The following is a 13175-nucleotide window of genomic DNA, read 5'->3' on the forward strand; positions in this document are numbered from 1 at the left end:
TCCAACTTTTGTTTTTTTTGTTTTTTTTTTTTTTTTTTTTACATTTCTTGCACTGCTTAGTTTACTGATAGTCTCTTCATATTCTGGCGAGGTTCCTGCCGGGTGCAGAGACTCTTGCAGATCCTGTCCCATCCTGAGGAAACATGATGGAGGGAATCATTAGCATGACAATCACACATCACACTTGGCTCCATAAACTCCTCTACTCTGAAAGTAATGTTTCACATTTTTAGGCACAAAGAAAGGAATACAGAAAGACAACATTTTCACTCTATGTATGTTCTCTAAGATTAGACAATACTGACAGTGTAACATAAAAGTACATTAGTTTTATCATAATAATAATTAAAAGCTCTATTAATAAAGGTTGCAAAGTGCTGAGCAGTCAATAAAAACACCAAACGGTTACCATAAAAAGAGATTAAAACAAAAACCAAAAGGCCACAGGGTAAACCAACACATAAAATGTCTAGGGAATGAACTCCCCTAAAAGTAATGTCATATAAAGGCAGGACTGTGGAGATACTTTTTAAGAACAAGGTTATAAAGCACAATAATATTTTTTACAAACCGAAGGTTTTTCAAAATGTTGATGAGTATGTTTGGACAATACTGACTTTAGTGTTGTGTGTGATTCTTAGTTTTTCACATCAGAAATTGTAGGCACTGTTACAGAAAAACAAACTTGCTTTTCACCCGCTGTAAAAATAGGCCCCTGTGCTCTGCATGTTGTTCTTCTCTCCCATTTTCAGGCTGTATACATGGAGAGATCTTAAGGCTTTTATCCCGACAGGGAACCAGCCCAAACTCTTTCTCTGTCAATTTTCACCCACTCCCCAATTCAGACAAGCTCTTTCTCCCACCAACCCCACAATGAAGGATTTGTCCTCGTTCTCTTTGTCCACTTCTGATATCTTTTTTTTTTTTTGACTGCTCCCTCTCTGCAGACACCATGCAGCGTATGCAAATACACACTCTTTTATTTGTGGAACCCCTCCCCTGAATAAATGCAGCCTTAAATGAGGCCACACTTGCACACAGTTAAGGGGGAGTGGATTTGCATGCTGCTCTAACACGAAACACTGACTATTTTAACATGAGCAGATGTAGAAATATATGGTTAACTGATGTCACAGACTATTTCATGTCTATACATTTGGTTCATTCAAACTGCTTGATAAAAAAAAAAGATAAACGGTATAGTGTAGAAGCTTTTGTGAAGCTTCATAAATGTAAGCAGAGATATTAACATGCACAGATACCTCAAATATTCTGCACATTTATTTGGTCTGAAGAGGAAAGACTTTGTCTGTTATCTAATTTTACTCAGACAGGAGACAAAGTACAATTTATGTTTTACTGCTCACTATATGATGTTTTAATGACTATACTTTACAGCAAAATGTGTTTCCCCTCTGCTGCTTCTGGTTGAAAAGATTTGAGGTGTGTTTTATTTGGACGAAGCTCTTTGTTTGCAACATAAGTTGTGCTGTTTTCTTACAAGTCTTGTTTCACTTGAGTAATGCTATATTTAGTGTCCATAACGCCACAACACACACACACACACACACACACACACACACACACACACACACACACTGACAGTGGGCATCCAGATGTGTAGGATGAGAATGAAAAAAATGGTTCAACAAGATGCTGTGAGGAAGAGGTTCAGACTGTGTGACTCTAAAGGTTGGATGAATTATAACGGAGACTGATGAACACAGAGTGTTCTCTCACAGTTAAACATTCCCAAGCTGGCCCATGCCATCTGTGAGTATGTGTGTGTGTGTGTGTGTGTGTGTGTGGAGGGAGTTTGACGTCTTCTGGACAGCTCTGACAGTTCGGCCTTTTCACTTGTACATTGCTGAGGCAGACAGCCTCTTTCCCATAGCAACCCTAACAGAGGTCAAAGGCTAGGTACCCCCCATCTACCCACCACCACCACCTCCTCTTGTACTCCAGGGAGGCCACAGACACTTTTAATTCCTTAACCGGCCGCAGACACAGAGGCTGCACCCATGAACTTGAACTTGACTTGGTGTCTGACAGAGAGACGGAGTCTGGTGCAAGAACAGTGGCATTAAAAGGGGGAGAATATACTTTGCACTGTCTTTGCACATTTCCTCTTTTACTCTCTTTACCCTTTTGCCCCTTTCACCCTGGTATTGATGCAAGAACAGTGGCATTAAAAAGGGGAGAATATACTTTGCACTGTCTGTTTTTTTCATGAACATTTCCTCTTTTACTCTCTTTGCCCTTTTGCCCCTTTCACCCTGGTATTGGCTTTACGTACAGTGCCAGTGGAACAATAAACATGCACAAAAAAAAAAGAGGTCACACCAAGGATTCCCCCTAATTCTCCTCACCCTAGAACCTCATCTCCTCATGATATGATTACAAAGGGGCACTGTATTAAAGGCTCAGTCACCTAATTCTCCTCTACTTTCATTGGGGCACACGGGACCCCTACCTCAGGGACGCCACCGCCAACAGATGTAATCTGAAAAGCCCAGGATGTAGAAACTTCTCTACATCTTTCACTAAGATACTTAACATTGGGCTTTGTGCTAGATTAGTTTTGGCCAAAGTTGCATTAAAGAGCCCCGATGAGCCTCGCTTGACCCACATTGGCCCTCATCCAAGACTATGGACGACCCGTGAGCTTGGCTTTATATATATCACAGCAGAACTGTTAAAACATTAATGGTGTCCACACATAGTGAGGAGAATCCGAAGAGTAACCCAGGAGCTATACGGTATTAACATTTTATTGCTACTATGGCTACGCTGCTGCACCCACACAGAATGGGAAGTGAGAGCTGGCTACTGTCACTTCATCATGTCACACATTATAATTTCCTTGCACTGAAAATCCCACATAGAAAAAAGCAATACATAGTTAATAATGAATAACAAAGGAAGGAGAGAAGGAAGAAGGGAAAGGTAATCATCCATATTCTACCGTTTTCTTGAGGGGAAATACATTTCTGTCAAATTTAAAGTTATGTACAAGAGGAAGGAATTGAAGAATGGAGAATGAATATTTAAGTCACTGTATCTACAGTGTGCAGAGAGAGATTCAGGGATATTCAGATCCTAAATCCTCCTGACATGCTGTCAGAGCCACTGACCTCACTGTCCAGCAACTCTGCTTCCAGACAATCCTGATTGAAAACTCTCTTTGTTTCAGAACGGATTAAAACCAGACTCTTAAGCAGTTTTACCAAATGGTTTATAAGACACCACATATCAAGATCAAGATGAGCTTACAAGATGAACTCATCTGTGATCATTTCATGTTATTTCTCCCACAGTAATGCAATTATTGCAATGATTAGACAAACAAATATTCTGTGCGCATGAGGGTGTGTCACTCATACAAACACTAGAAAGAGCGATGGCTCTTCTTGAGCAGACGTAAAACACATGAATACATTTTCCTCGTTAATTTGCTTCAGTCACCGCCTCTCTTTGACCACGCTGTCTCTGCTGCAGCTATAACATGCAGTCTTTTCAAACACACACGCTAGTCCTCCATGCCAGGCTCCCGGTGGCTACAAATTGCTTTAGCATGGCACTGCACAGGCTAACTTTATCAGCAAAAGCAGAGGTAACACTGGTGGCTCAAACATGGCTGCCCATGTGCTACACCTGCCTCTCTTACATACGTATATATACATTTGTATGTATATATGTCTGTTTCCACTATCTTTAACCTTTTCTTGATAAGCCAATCTTTCATTTTACTTTTAGAAAGCAACAATTTTATCATTTCCCCCTTTGCTTTTCTTTAAAGTACCACGGAGCTCAGCAACAGAGACGTAGCACGGAGCAAGCCACAGTATCTACAAGATTAATTTCTCACCTTAACCTTGGTTTCTCTTTCCCGTCAAATCTGCCCGAAGCAATGCACTGTATATCACACATGAACAGCACAAATGCAATTATAAAGACAGCTCTGAGTCTTTTATATGACTAAAGAGAGGGAATAATCTTTTGATATGTGGGCTTACACATCTAGTAGAGCCACAGATACAGTATGAGGCTCATTAATAATCATTATCCACCAGTTACATCATTCAGCCTGTTAGGCACACCCATGGCCTTAGCTGAGTCATTCTCAGCGATGCACCGTGCCACCAAATGTCTTGTGAGATTTTCATGATGCCCGTCTGTTTTACAACCTGAGAGCAATACAAATATGTAGATTCTGTTTTCATGAAGGACAAATCGTATCCAGCTGGTAATCTGAACAAAGATAAAGAAGTGCATGGCTGATGACAGATGCACTGCGAGATTTAAATCCTCAGTAAAATACAATTCTCAGAGTAAGAAATGTGAAAATGTATCTTTGAGGTGATGAACACTTCTGATACAATCCAGTGGGCAAACTGTGACAGGGTGTAGGCCTGAGCCTGTGGTTCTATATGCATGTCATGTACACATGCATCTGAAATGCCAGTAAAATCCTTCTCATTTAGCAGAAAAAACAGCATCTCCATGCCTTTCAGACATGCAGAGGAGGCTGAATAGACTAATGAACAGTCAGGTGGCACTCCAGGGCCTGACTATACCCCCCCCTCAATCACACACATATCAAACACACATACGCTCACACACACATTAGAACCCAGCGGCTCGCCCGACCCCGGTGATCCACACGACAGTCTTATGTCTCAGGCATCTGCTCATGTCTAGTCTGGAAGATCTTTCCCACCCTGCCCCCAAGCCCAGGCCTGTCACAGCACAAGCTCCCACAATGGTGGGAAAGCAGGCTTTTTTTGGAGGGTGGGGGCAGTGGTGGTGGGGTCTACTAAACAGCTATTGAGGGGTGAGAGAGAGCAGGGCTGAATGATAATGTGAAAGCGCACAGCACTGTTCATTAACACACAAGTACTGCAGCTGCACATGTTGGCCCTGGACACACATGCTCACGTGTCTGTCTTTTCTGCTTCAGGTTGCTGCCAGAACCATCGGGGGCACAGAACGGCTCTACGCCACGGCAGGGAGCGTTCTCAGGGATCTGTGTGTGAGCTAAAGAAATGGTGCTTTGATATCTGAAGGAGTCTGTCTGCACTTCTCAGATTTTGGCCGAATGTGACATTTTTACATCAGTGACGTCTGACATTTTTAGTCTGCGTGTGTGCTTCTAATCTTGTGTGCAGCTGTAACCAACGATGTTACACCGTACAGAGATGTGATCAACATCAAATCTCTGCAACCAATACTTAAAAAAATATGAGATCCAACATGAGATCAGTCTATGTTATCTGTGCACAATTAAGTAGCTTTAACAATACTTTTACTGTGGCACTTCTGATCTACAAATACACACAAACATGCACACATGCAGTTGTAGACTATTTCAGAGTGGACAATTACATCAAATACAAGTGAAATGCCATTTGAAATGGTCTTTTAAATATCTAAATATCTTTAGATAAATGTTTTCGAAAGCAAAAATTGCTCATATTCAGTTCTGATATTATTACACATAAGGAACCACTTAAGCCAAAATATCTTTTGTTCATACAGTAAATTAGGTTGTGATTGTTCTGCTTTAAAAAACATTAATGTTATTCCCCAAATGGGAGATTATCCCACTATCTCAAATCAGCTCCCAACAAAATTCACCTACAGGGAATGGCACATTAACATCCTTAAGATACTGTACAAAATATTGTAATGTGAATTTCATAACAAAAGCAGTTTTGCATGAATTAATCTACGAACTCTGTCAGGTGGAAACACCACAGCCTGGTGTGCATCAGAGAGTAGAGAAGCACCATGACAAGAGAGGATGGCAGATTTCCTTCAACCAGTGCCAGCTCATTAATTTTTTTTGAAGATAGAAGAGAAAAGGGAGAGGCCATGTGTGACTGGGAAGGAAATGGGAACCTCTTCTTCTTTCCCTTGTCCTTCCTCCTGTTCCCTTCCCCCATCTCACACACACACACACACACACCTCCTCCACCTCCTGCCCACCATCACCATTGGTACCCAACAGAAAACCATGATGCAGCTCACCTTGTATGCCAGCCCAGCCATTTTAGGTGTCGTGGCAACATCTCCCAAGATGGCTCCTCTGAGTATGCTCATACTCCGGGGATCCAGCAGGGACTTTGTCCGCCTCCTGGCATGGAAAAAGTGTCCCCCGTTGGCAGTACAGATGGCATTAGAAGCTTCTGGGTAAAAAAGGACGAGGGTGGGAAGAGGAGGGAGGAGGAGGAGGAGGAAGAGGTGGCAATTGTGGACCAACCTTTTTTTCTCCCCTCACTCCTTGTTGTTCTACTACTTTTCAGGAATCCCAGTGTTCGTCAAAAAGCCTGTAACAAAAGAAGACGGGACAGAGAAAACAGAGGAATAAAACATGAAAAGTACAGTTTACATACATATAGCTCAGCATTATGATTGTGGATTCTTAATTAAAACAACAGTGTTTCTTTAAACCAGCATCACGGAACACGTGCGCTAAGGTGTGGTTACAAATCAGCTAAGTTATCAAAACCTTTAAATCTCTGGCCCATTCAAAGAGCATTCCTCTTGGACTTTTTGTGTGTATGAGTGTGTATTTTTGCTACACTAACACAGGCACAAAAAGAATCATTATAGCTAGATGCAGGTTGAAACAGGGATGCCTTGGACCATCACATAAATAAATCCTCGAGTGTTTGCGTTCCCATTCATTAAGGAGGCACGCCATGTTCACACACTACCTTTAAGGGGAGGCTCAAGAAAAGACCTGGACCACGGCCTTTTCACATATCCAATATCTTCCTGTGAAACGCAGCAATTAGCCTGGTTTGACAGCAAGCTCTACTGCAAATAGGTAGTTAACAGAGTGAATGAAAACTCATCTCACTTTGGTGCTCTTTGGGCTTTAGTGGCATTCTCTGGTCTGAGCGAATGCACAGCGCAGCACTGAAGTACCAAGTTGAAAAGTTCAGCCCCTGTCTACGGGACAGCCCTGGCCTTCTCATTGAGGCGAGACACAATGTATCCCAAAGCCTCCAAGACTCACTACAGCTTAACACAGACGCCAAGTGTTGTTGTTTTTTTTTTTTTAAACCTGTCTGTGTGCACCACTCAACTGTATTATCAGCAGTCCTGGAGACATTAGTGCCAGAACAAAGCATTGGCTTCCCTTTTCTTTAATCTATAAATGAAGTCTCACAGGTGTAATTTAAAATGCGTTGACATTTTTTCAAATAAATGGAAAATACTCTTTCAAAAGAAGAAGAAAAAAGTCAGTTAACTAAAGACTAGACTGTAAAATGCAAAATCTAAATCAAGAGTACGTGCTTTGATATATGAGCAGTGAGCAGGCTGGAAGGGCAGCAGTCAGTGTGTCCCAACGCAGGTACCCCCAGGGATCCTTGACAAAAATCCTAGAGCACCTCAACAAAATAAGGAATACTTTAGCTGCACTGTTTACAAAAGGAGGCCAACGGGAATCAGAATAAACACTCTTGGGTGTGATTTGCCTTTTTATCAGAACACATGTTTACCTTTCACACTAGAAAACGCACAGGTGAAAATACTAATAAAATGAATGTTAATGATGGTTGAATTCCATTTAGCTGCCTCACTTTCAGGGCCTTTGTGCTATGAATGCTGATTCACTACCTGTGCACACTACAAGTCAAACATTTCTGCTGTGAAAAGGGCCTATATTGTGATTAAAGAAACATAACGCCCCTGACCATTCACACAATAAAAACATCTACATCTAGGCACTCCTGGATGTTCACTGAAAGTTTAGGACTTCTTGTTTTAGCCTGTGCTGGTCCCCTGGACACACTGGGTGATCTGTTTAACATTCAGCACCATGTTGCAGAGGACCTAAATGGAAAGCAACCGTACCATGGCCTGGTACTGTTATTTCATACACCTCATACCCCAATGCCTCAAAATGAATGAGGGAGGATTTTTTTTTTTTTTAATGATAAATAAGAAGTTTGGCAAACTTTGCACTTTGCCTGTCCTCCATTAGGTGAATAAAGTGAAAACAACAAAGACCCCATTATCATATGACTGATACCATGGTAACACATGATATATGCAATTTTTCTGCCAAGAAAATGCTCACTCATGAATCTGTCATACTTAACGTGTGTATTTACAGCATTATAAGAAGAAAAACATATTAATATGCTATTTCAAAAACCCACATGGGCTAATATTTGCACCACATTAGGAACTACACCTATATTTTGTAGGCTTCCTTACATTTGTGTGTAGGAGCCTATACAAATTTTTAAAACGAACTTCAGTAAAGGGCAAAACAATTATTTCTTACCTTTTTGAGGTGATATTCAAAATCCACCTTAGTGAGTTTAAAGCCCGAGGAGTCCCCTGTCTTTCGGGAATGGACACAACGTTATGGAAGTCATTTCTACTTTCGGTTATCTAGCTTTATGACACGTATTTACACTCATACAGCTAGATAACCAAAGACAAAAACAGACTTCCCCACCACACTCGTATGCTATAGCCCGACATGGCGGGATCTAGAAGGAGGTGAAGATGCATTAATAACATTAAAACACACACACACACACACAGATACACACAAAAAAAAGCAGCTCATTCACCATACCATCGTTTTTGTTTTGTTTGTTTGTTTGTTTGTTTGTTTTTAATTACAGTTAAACAATTGCAGCCAGCACGAAATGCGAACAACAGGACAATCAAATGTGTCACAATTAACATTTGGGCTAACACACACGTTGTTGGTTAAAATTGAGTCATAACACGTCCACCGTGAAATATTCTTGTTGGGAATGGGCTACAAGGCCTATTCAATTTACAATAACCGTATAGCCTACACTACATTTCTGTAAATGTCGTATTAGGGAACTGTAACCCTTTCTTCAAGAACATTATTCCTGAAAGAAAATAAAAACATTGTAGTTTTATGTAGACCTAAGGGCCCGTGGCTCACATTTGCATATCTTGCAATTAGCAACAGTTTAAAGGCTATTTCTGTAAGAAAACAGTCACGTAATTTCAAACACATAACGTGTCAAATATTTGCTTCTATCAGCAAGAGAATAAAACTGACAAAGGACCATTTGAAATGTGCATGACAGTCACATTTCACGTGTTAAGTTGCATTAAAAAATATCCACCTGCACAGTGAAATGCATGAGTTAATAGCCTATACAGTTAATTTGTAGGAAAGGCCTGTGTTCTGCAGACCTATGCTATAACACTGCCCTTCCCTTTTACACGATGTAGGCTATTTTTCATTTTGTGCAGCATTATGACTAAATGCTGATCCGTCCGCGCATTTCTATACAATCAGGCCTAATGACACCTTAACACTCAACGTGAATGGCTGGAAGTATTTTTATAATAGCAAGCAAAGCCTATTATTAAATCACAAAGTAGCTAGGTGCTGTAGAACCTACAGCCTATCTACACATGCAAGTTGGTCCAATATGAAGGAGCGACATTACCATAGCAGCTGAGTGGCCAGAGTCACCAAACTAGGGTGGCTTAAAGCTTGACCATGATCATGAACCCTCGATAGCGTTGGGTAAAGAGGTGGCTCTTTAATACTGCAGGTTAAATCAGTGCTCCGAGATCAACAGCTGTCTCTTTAAAAAAAAAACTAAATTTACATCGAGCTGGCTTTTAAGATGCTTTAATTTGCTCCTGGCTCTTTGGTGCTCTTGGGGGCAACGAATCCCTACTTTTAATGAGAGTTGTGATTGGCCTACTTCTTCTAAAACTAGACAATTTCACATCACAAGGATAATCCGCATAAGCTATTACAGAAAGCAATTAGTTCCTGGTCATAATAATAGACCGAGGAACGTGGTGTAGTACTTTATAGAACATGGGGTTTTGTCTGTTTGGGGACCAGAGATCGACGCGTTCCCCTCTTTTTGAGGCTAAAACGTAAGGGCGTTTCTGTTGGGTTCATACGCACAAAAACTAAACTAAAAGGTGTCATGAGCATGCATCACCTGTGTCCTCAAAATCTCTGCATAAGACACACGGACATGGCGTGAGAACAGATACAAAGCTGGTATACATCCAAATGGTATATGTGCAAATTCTGTTTATTTCTAGATGCCTTTCTTACCTGTTTCGGAAGCAAAGCAGGCTCTGAAGAAAAATGTCCTCAACTTTAGCACGTAATGAATTTTCCAGATGAATTTTTTTCTGCGTTTCTATCGGGCCCTTGTACGGAGTCAGCAATGATGCTCTCAGATGTGTCCACTTTGGTCCTCAGTCCCCCAGCTTCTGCCTCTCCTCCAGCCTGAGCGCTTCCTCTACTGTGTGACAACTCGCTCCCGCACTGACGTCATACCAGTGCCAAGGGGGCGTATTGACCAATCACAGAGTCCGCCGGCACCAAAGAGTGTCCGATGTAGGTAAGATATCTCCCTCCTCACAGTTTTCTATTGCTTCTTTTTGATTTTATCATCCCTGCTACATGTGGCAATAATAATAACAGTAGTAGAATATGTGGACATGTCATATTTACCCATTTTATATAAAATCCTATTCGTATATATGAAAATAGTTACAACAGAATTTTCAAGGTCTTGTGGTCCATTCAGAAAGATTTTTAGTGATAGGATAGCCTACAGGAATCCTGCTACACCTTAAACATTATGATGCTACTTTAACGTTTTCTAAGAAAATCCATTTCAAATAGGCCGTCTAATGATTTAGCATACTCTGGCAACAAATGTATAAAACGTAGGCTACATGGATAAAGCTAAAAAAAAAGAGTTATGGCTAATATAATGATTAATGTGTAAAATCCAAGATTTTCACCCAATGTAGAACTGTCACTGTGGCTCAAAAGCATAAAGCAGTTCTGGTTACCAGAGAGAGAGAGAGCTACATGATGCCATGGTTGCCTTACTGTTTTATTACTGGAGGTTATGTCTCCTTGACATAGCATGCACAATAATAATTTATTGCTCTCCGCTGTTCACAAGGTCTCACAGGCTGGGAGAAAGTGTGGGCATACTAGACAAATAAAGGATCTTTGACGTCTCAGACTCTTGTGGCAGGTGTTGGCCATGAGAGCACAGGGGCCACGGCCAAGACTAGTATGAACGCTTCCCTCCAAATCTGTGCGATAGAAGGAAAATGTTTCCCAAGCGCTTTTAATGTGATATTCACCAGGAAAATTAGGGCCATTCCCAAGATGCCATTTATTCGAATTTGAAAATTGTACTGAGTCAGCCAGGCCAGACTAAATTAGCCAGTTTCCCTGGGATTGAGTTTGGAATAAAATTGGATTGTGTAACCTGTGGTGCACAAATGAATACAGTATTTGTAAAACTTTATTTTTCATAAAAGAAAACTTCACATCCTTTAGCCTTAAATCTCTTGACTTATTAATTTTAAGTTTTCAGGACAAGTGTGATTCTCATTCTTTTGTGTGGTTCAGTTTCTTTTGCTCATTCATTGCCCACGGTGTACTGATGCACAGAAAATGTGTCTGCCACAACATAAAGAACTACTGCAGATAACAAATGTCTACATTTTCATTAAGCTTTTAATGGTCATTTGTTCACCTGAGGTACCATCAGCATAGTTAAAGGTGTGGTGGAACAATTTCAGTCAAACACTGGAGACAGTGTGCGCCATCATTTCATGCCATAAGACCAACACCTTTTTCTTCCTAAGGCAAAGCCAATTTTCTTAATGGGTACTAATGCTAGTTTAGTCATCCTTACATCAGATTTAGCCTTGTGTTTATATGAAGCCCTTTTTAACCACAAAGACATTTATTGAAAGTCAGACAAAGGACATGTACATCCTAATCAAAAAATCTGTCTTTTATGGTTTGTTTATATGCCCTTTAATTCTGAAATTGCAAATGTGTGATATTCACCTAACAACAGCTAAACTTGTAAAAGTGCATGAAACAAAGACATTCACAAGGCACAGAGCCACCAGGTGTAGAGATGCTATCTTTATAGTAAAATGTCAGGCTGCAAGATGAAAAATGATCAGTAAACTGATGTTTGCTTGTTTTAAAAAATGTTAACAGGCCAACTGTACATGCCAAATGCCACATCAGTCACTCACATGCTGCAGGAGGAGCCTGGAGCCTGGCCATCCTGTTTCACTCATTAGTCTGATTCCATCAGCAACAACCCCTGCCAATTACATTCTGAAACAACACAAGACCACTGTGAGTGAGTAACAGAAGTGAAGTGAAATAAAATGTATAGCCCAGCGGACAAGAGGGCATAGGAAGGTGAAGAGGATGAAGCATAGGAAAGTTTGAAGAATTACTTTCTGACTTAGTTGACCTCTCACCTTAGGCCAAAAGTCAAAAGAGAGCAGAGTGATGATCAGGACAAAACATATGAATGTTCATGCTGATGATCTAAAAACAGAGCAAACAGGCAATTAGGCTATGGGAACCACCTGGAGGAAAAGGTGGAAAAAGAAGGTGAGGGAGCATCTTAAATCAAATGTAGGATTTGATTAGAAATGCTGAACGATGATCTTAAAAAAAGTAGTTTAGAACATCTTTGTTGTACAACAACTTTGCACTTACATCACAGGCAGATATGAAGAGAGTTCTAATGATGATGTTTATAAACATAAATTCATATTTTATAAAAGTGAAAAAGAGCATTTTCAACTTAGGTTACTAACATCTGTTTAAGATATATGGTAGGGGAGTTGTAAAGAAACTCCACACCAGCTGCTATCTCTATTGATTTTATGTTGTAAAAGCAAAGACTTTGTACAAGACAAATTAGTGTAGGATATTACTGTACAATAATAAATAGCCTGTGTCTTGCAGTAGGCCTACACCTTATGACTGTGCTTCTCCAAGCCCTCTCCTGTTTAGCAGCAGCAAAATGCTGTTCAACATCATCCACCATCATCTGACAAGAAGCAAGGACAACAACACATAGCATAAACCTTGGATGATGTTAGTTAATAAAATACTGGGAAAAATAATAGATTTGGAGGCAGACAAGAAAATCTCATGCACAGCAGATCTCAGTGAAATAGACAGACGCTAACACTGTCTCCTCTGTCACTATATTCAACCCATATCAGAAATGTATCACTACAATAGAGCCACGTATAGTAGTGCAACACAAATTTGGTTACAGTGTGTCATTCTGCAGAAAGAAGCAGTAGGGGTGAGGATTATCAAAAGCCTATAAAAGATG

General features: G+C 40.5%; 1 long non-coding RNA gene across 1 annotated transcript; it reads right to left on the reverse strand.

The window, feature by feature from the left end:
• Positions 1-20: 20 nt before the first annotated feature.
• LOC109968748 (uncharacterized) lies at positions 21-10252 on the reverse strand. The gene is made up of 4 exons (XR_002276168.1): positions 10097-10252; positions 8303-8513; positions 6031-6329; positions 21-133 (listed from the first exon to the last, which is right to left on the reverse strand). It is a non-coding gene; the product is annotated as an uncharacterized LOC109968748 (long non-coding RNA).
• Between the last annotated feature and the right edge of the window lie 2923 nt (positions 10253-13175).

The sequence above is a fragment of the Monopterus albus genome, unplaced genomic scaffold (genome assembly GCF_001952655.1).
Source record: "Monopterus albus unplaced genomic scaffold, M_albus_1.0 scaffold160.1, whole genome shotgun sequence".
NCBI lineage: Eukaryota > Metazoa > Chordata > Actinopteri > Synbranchiformes > Synbranchidae > Monopterus > Monopterus albus.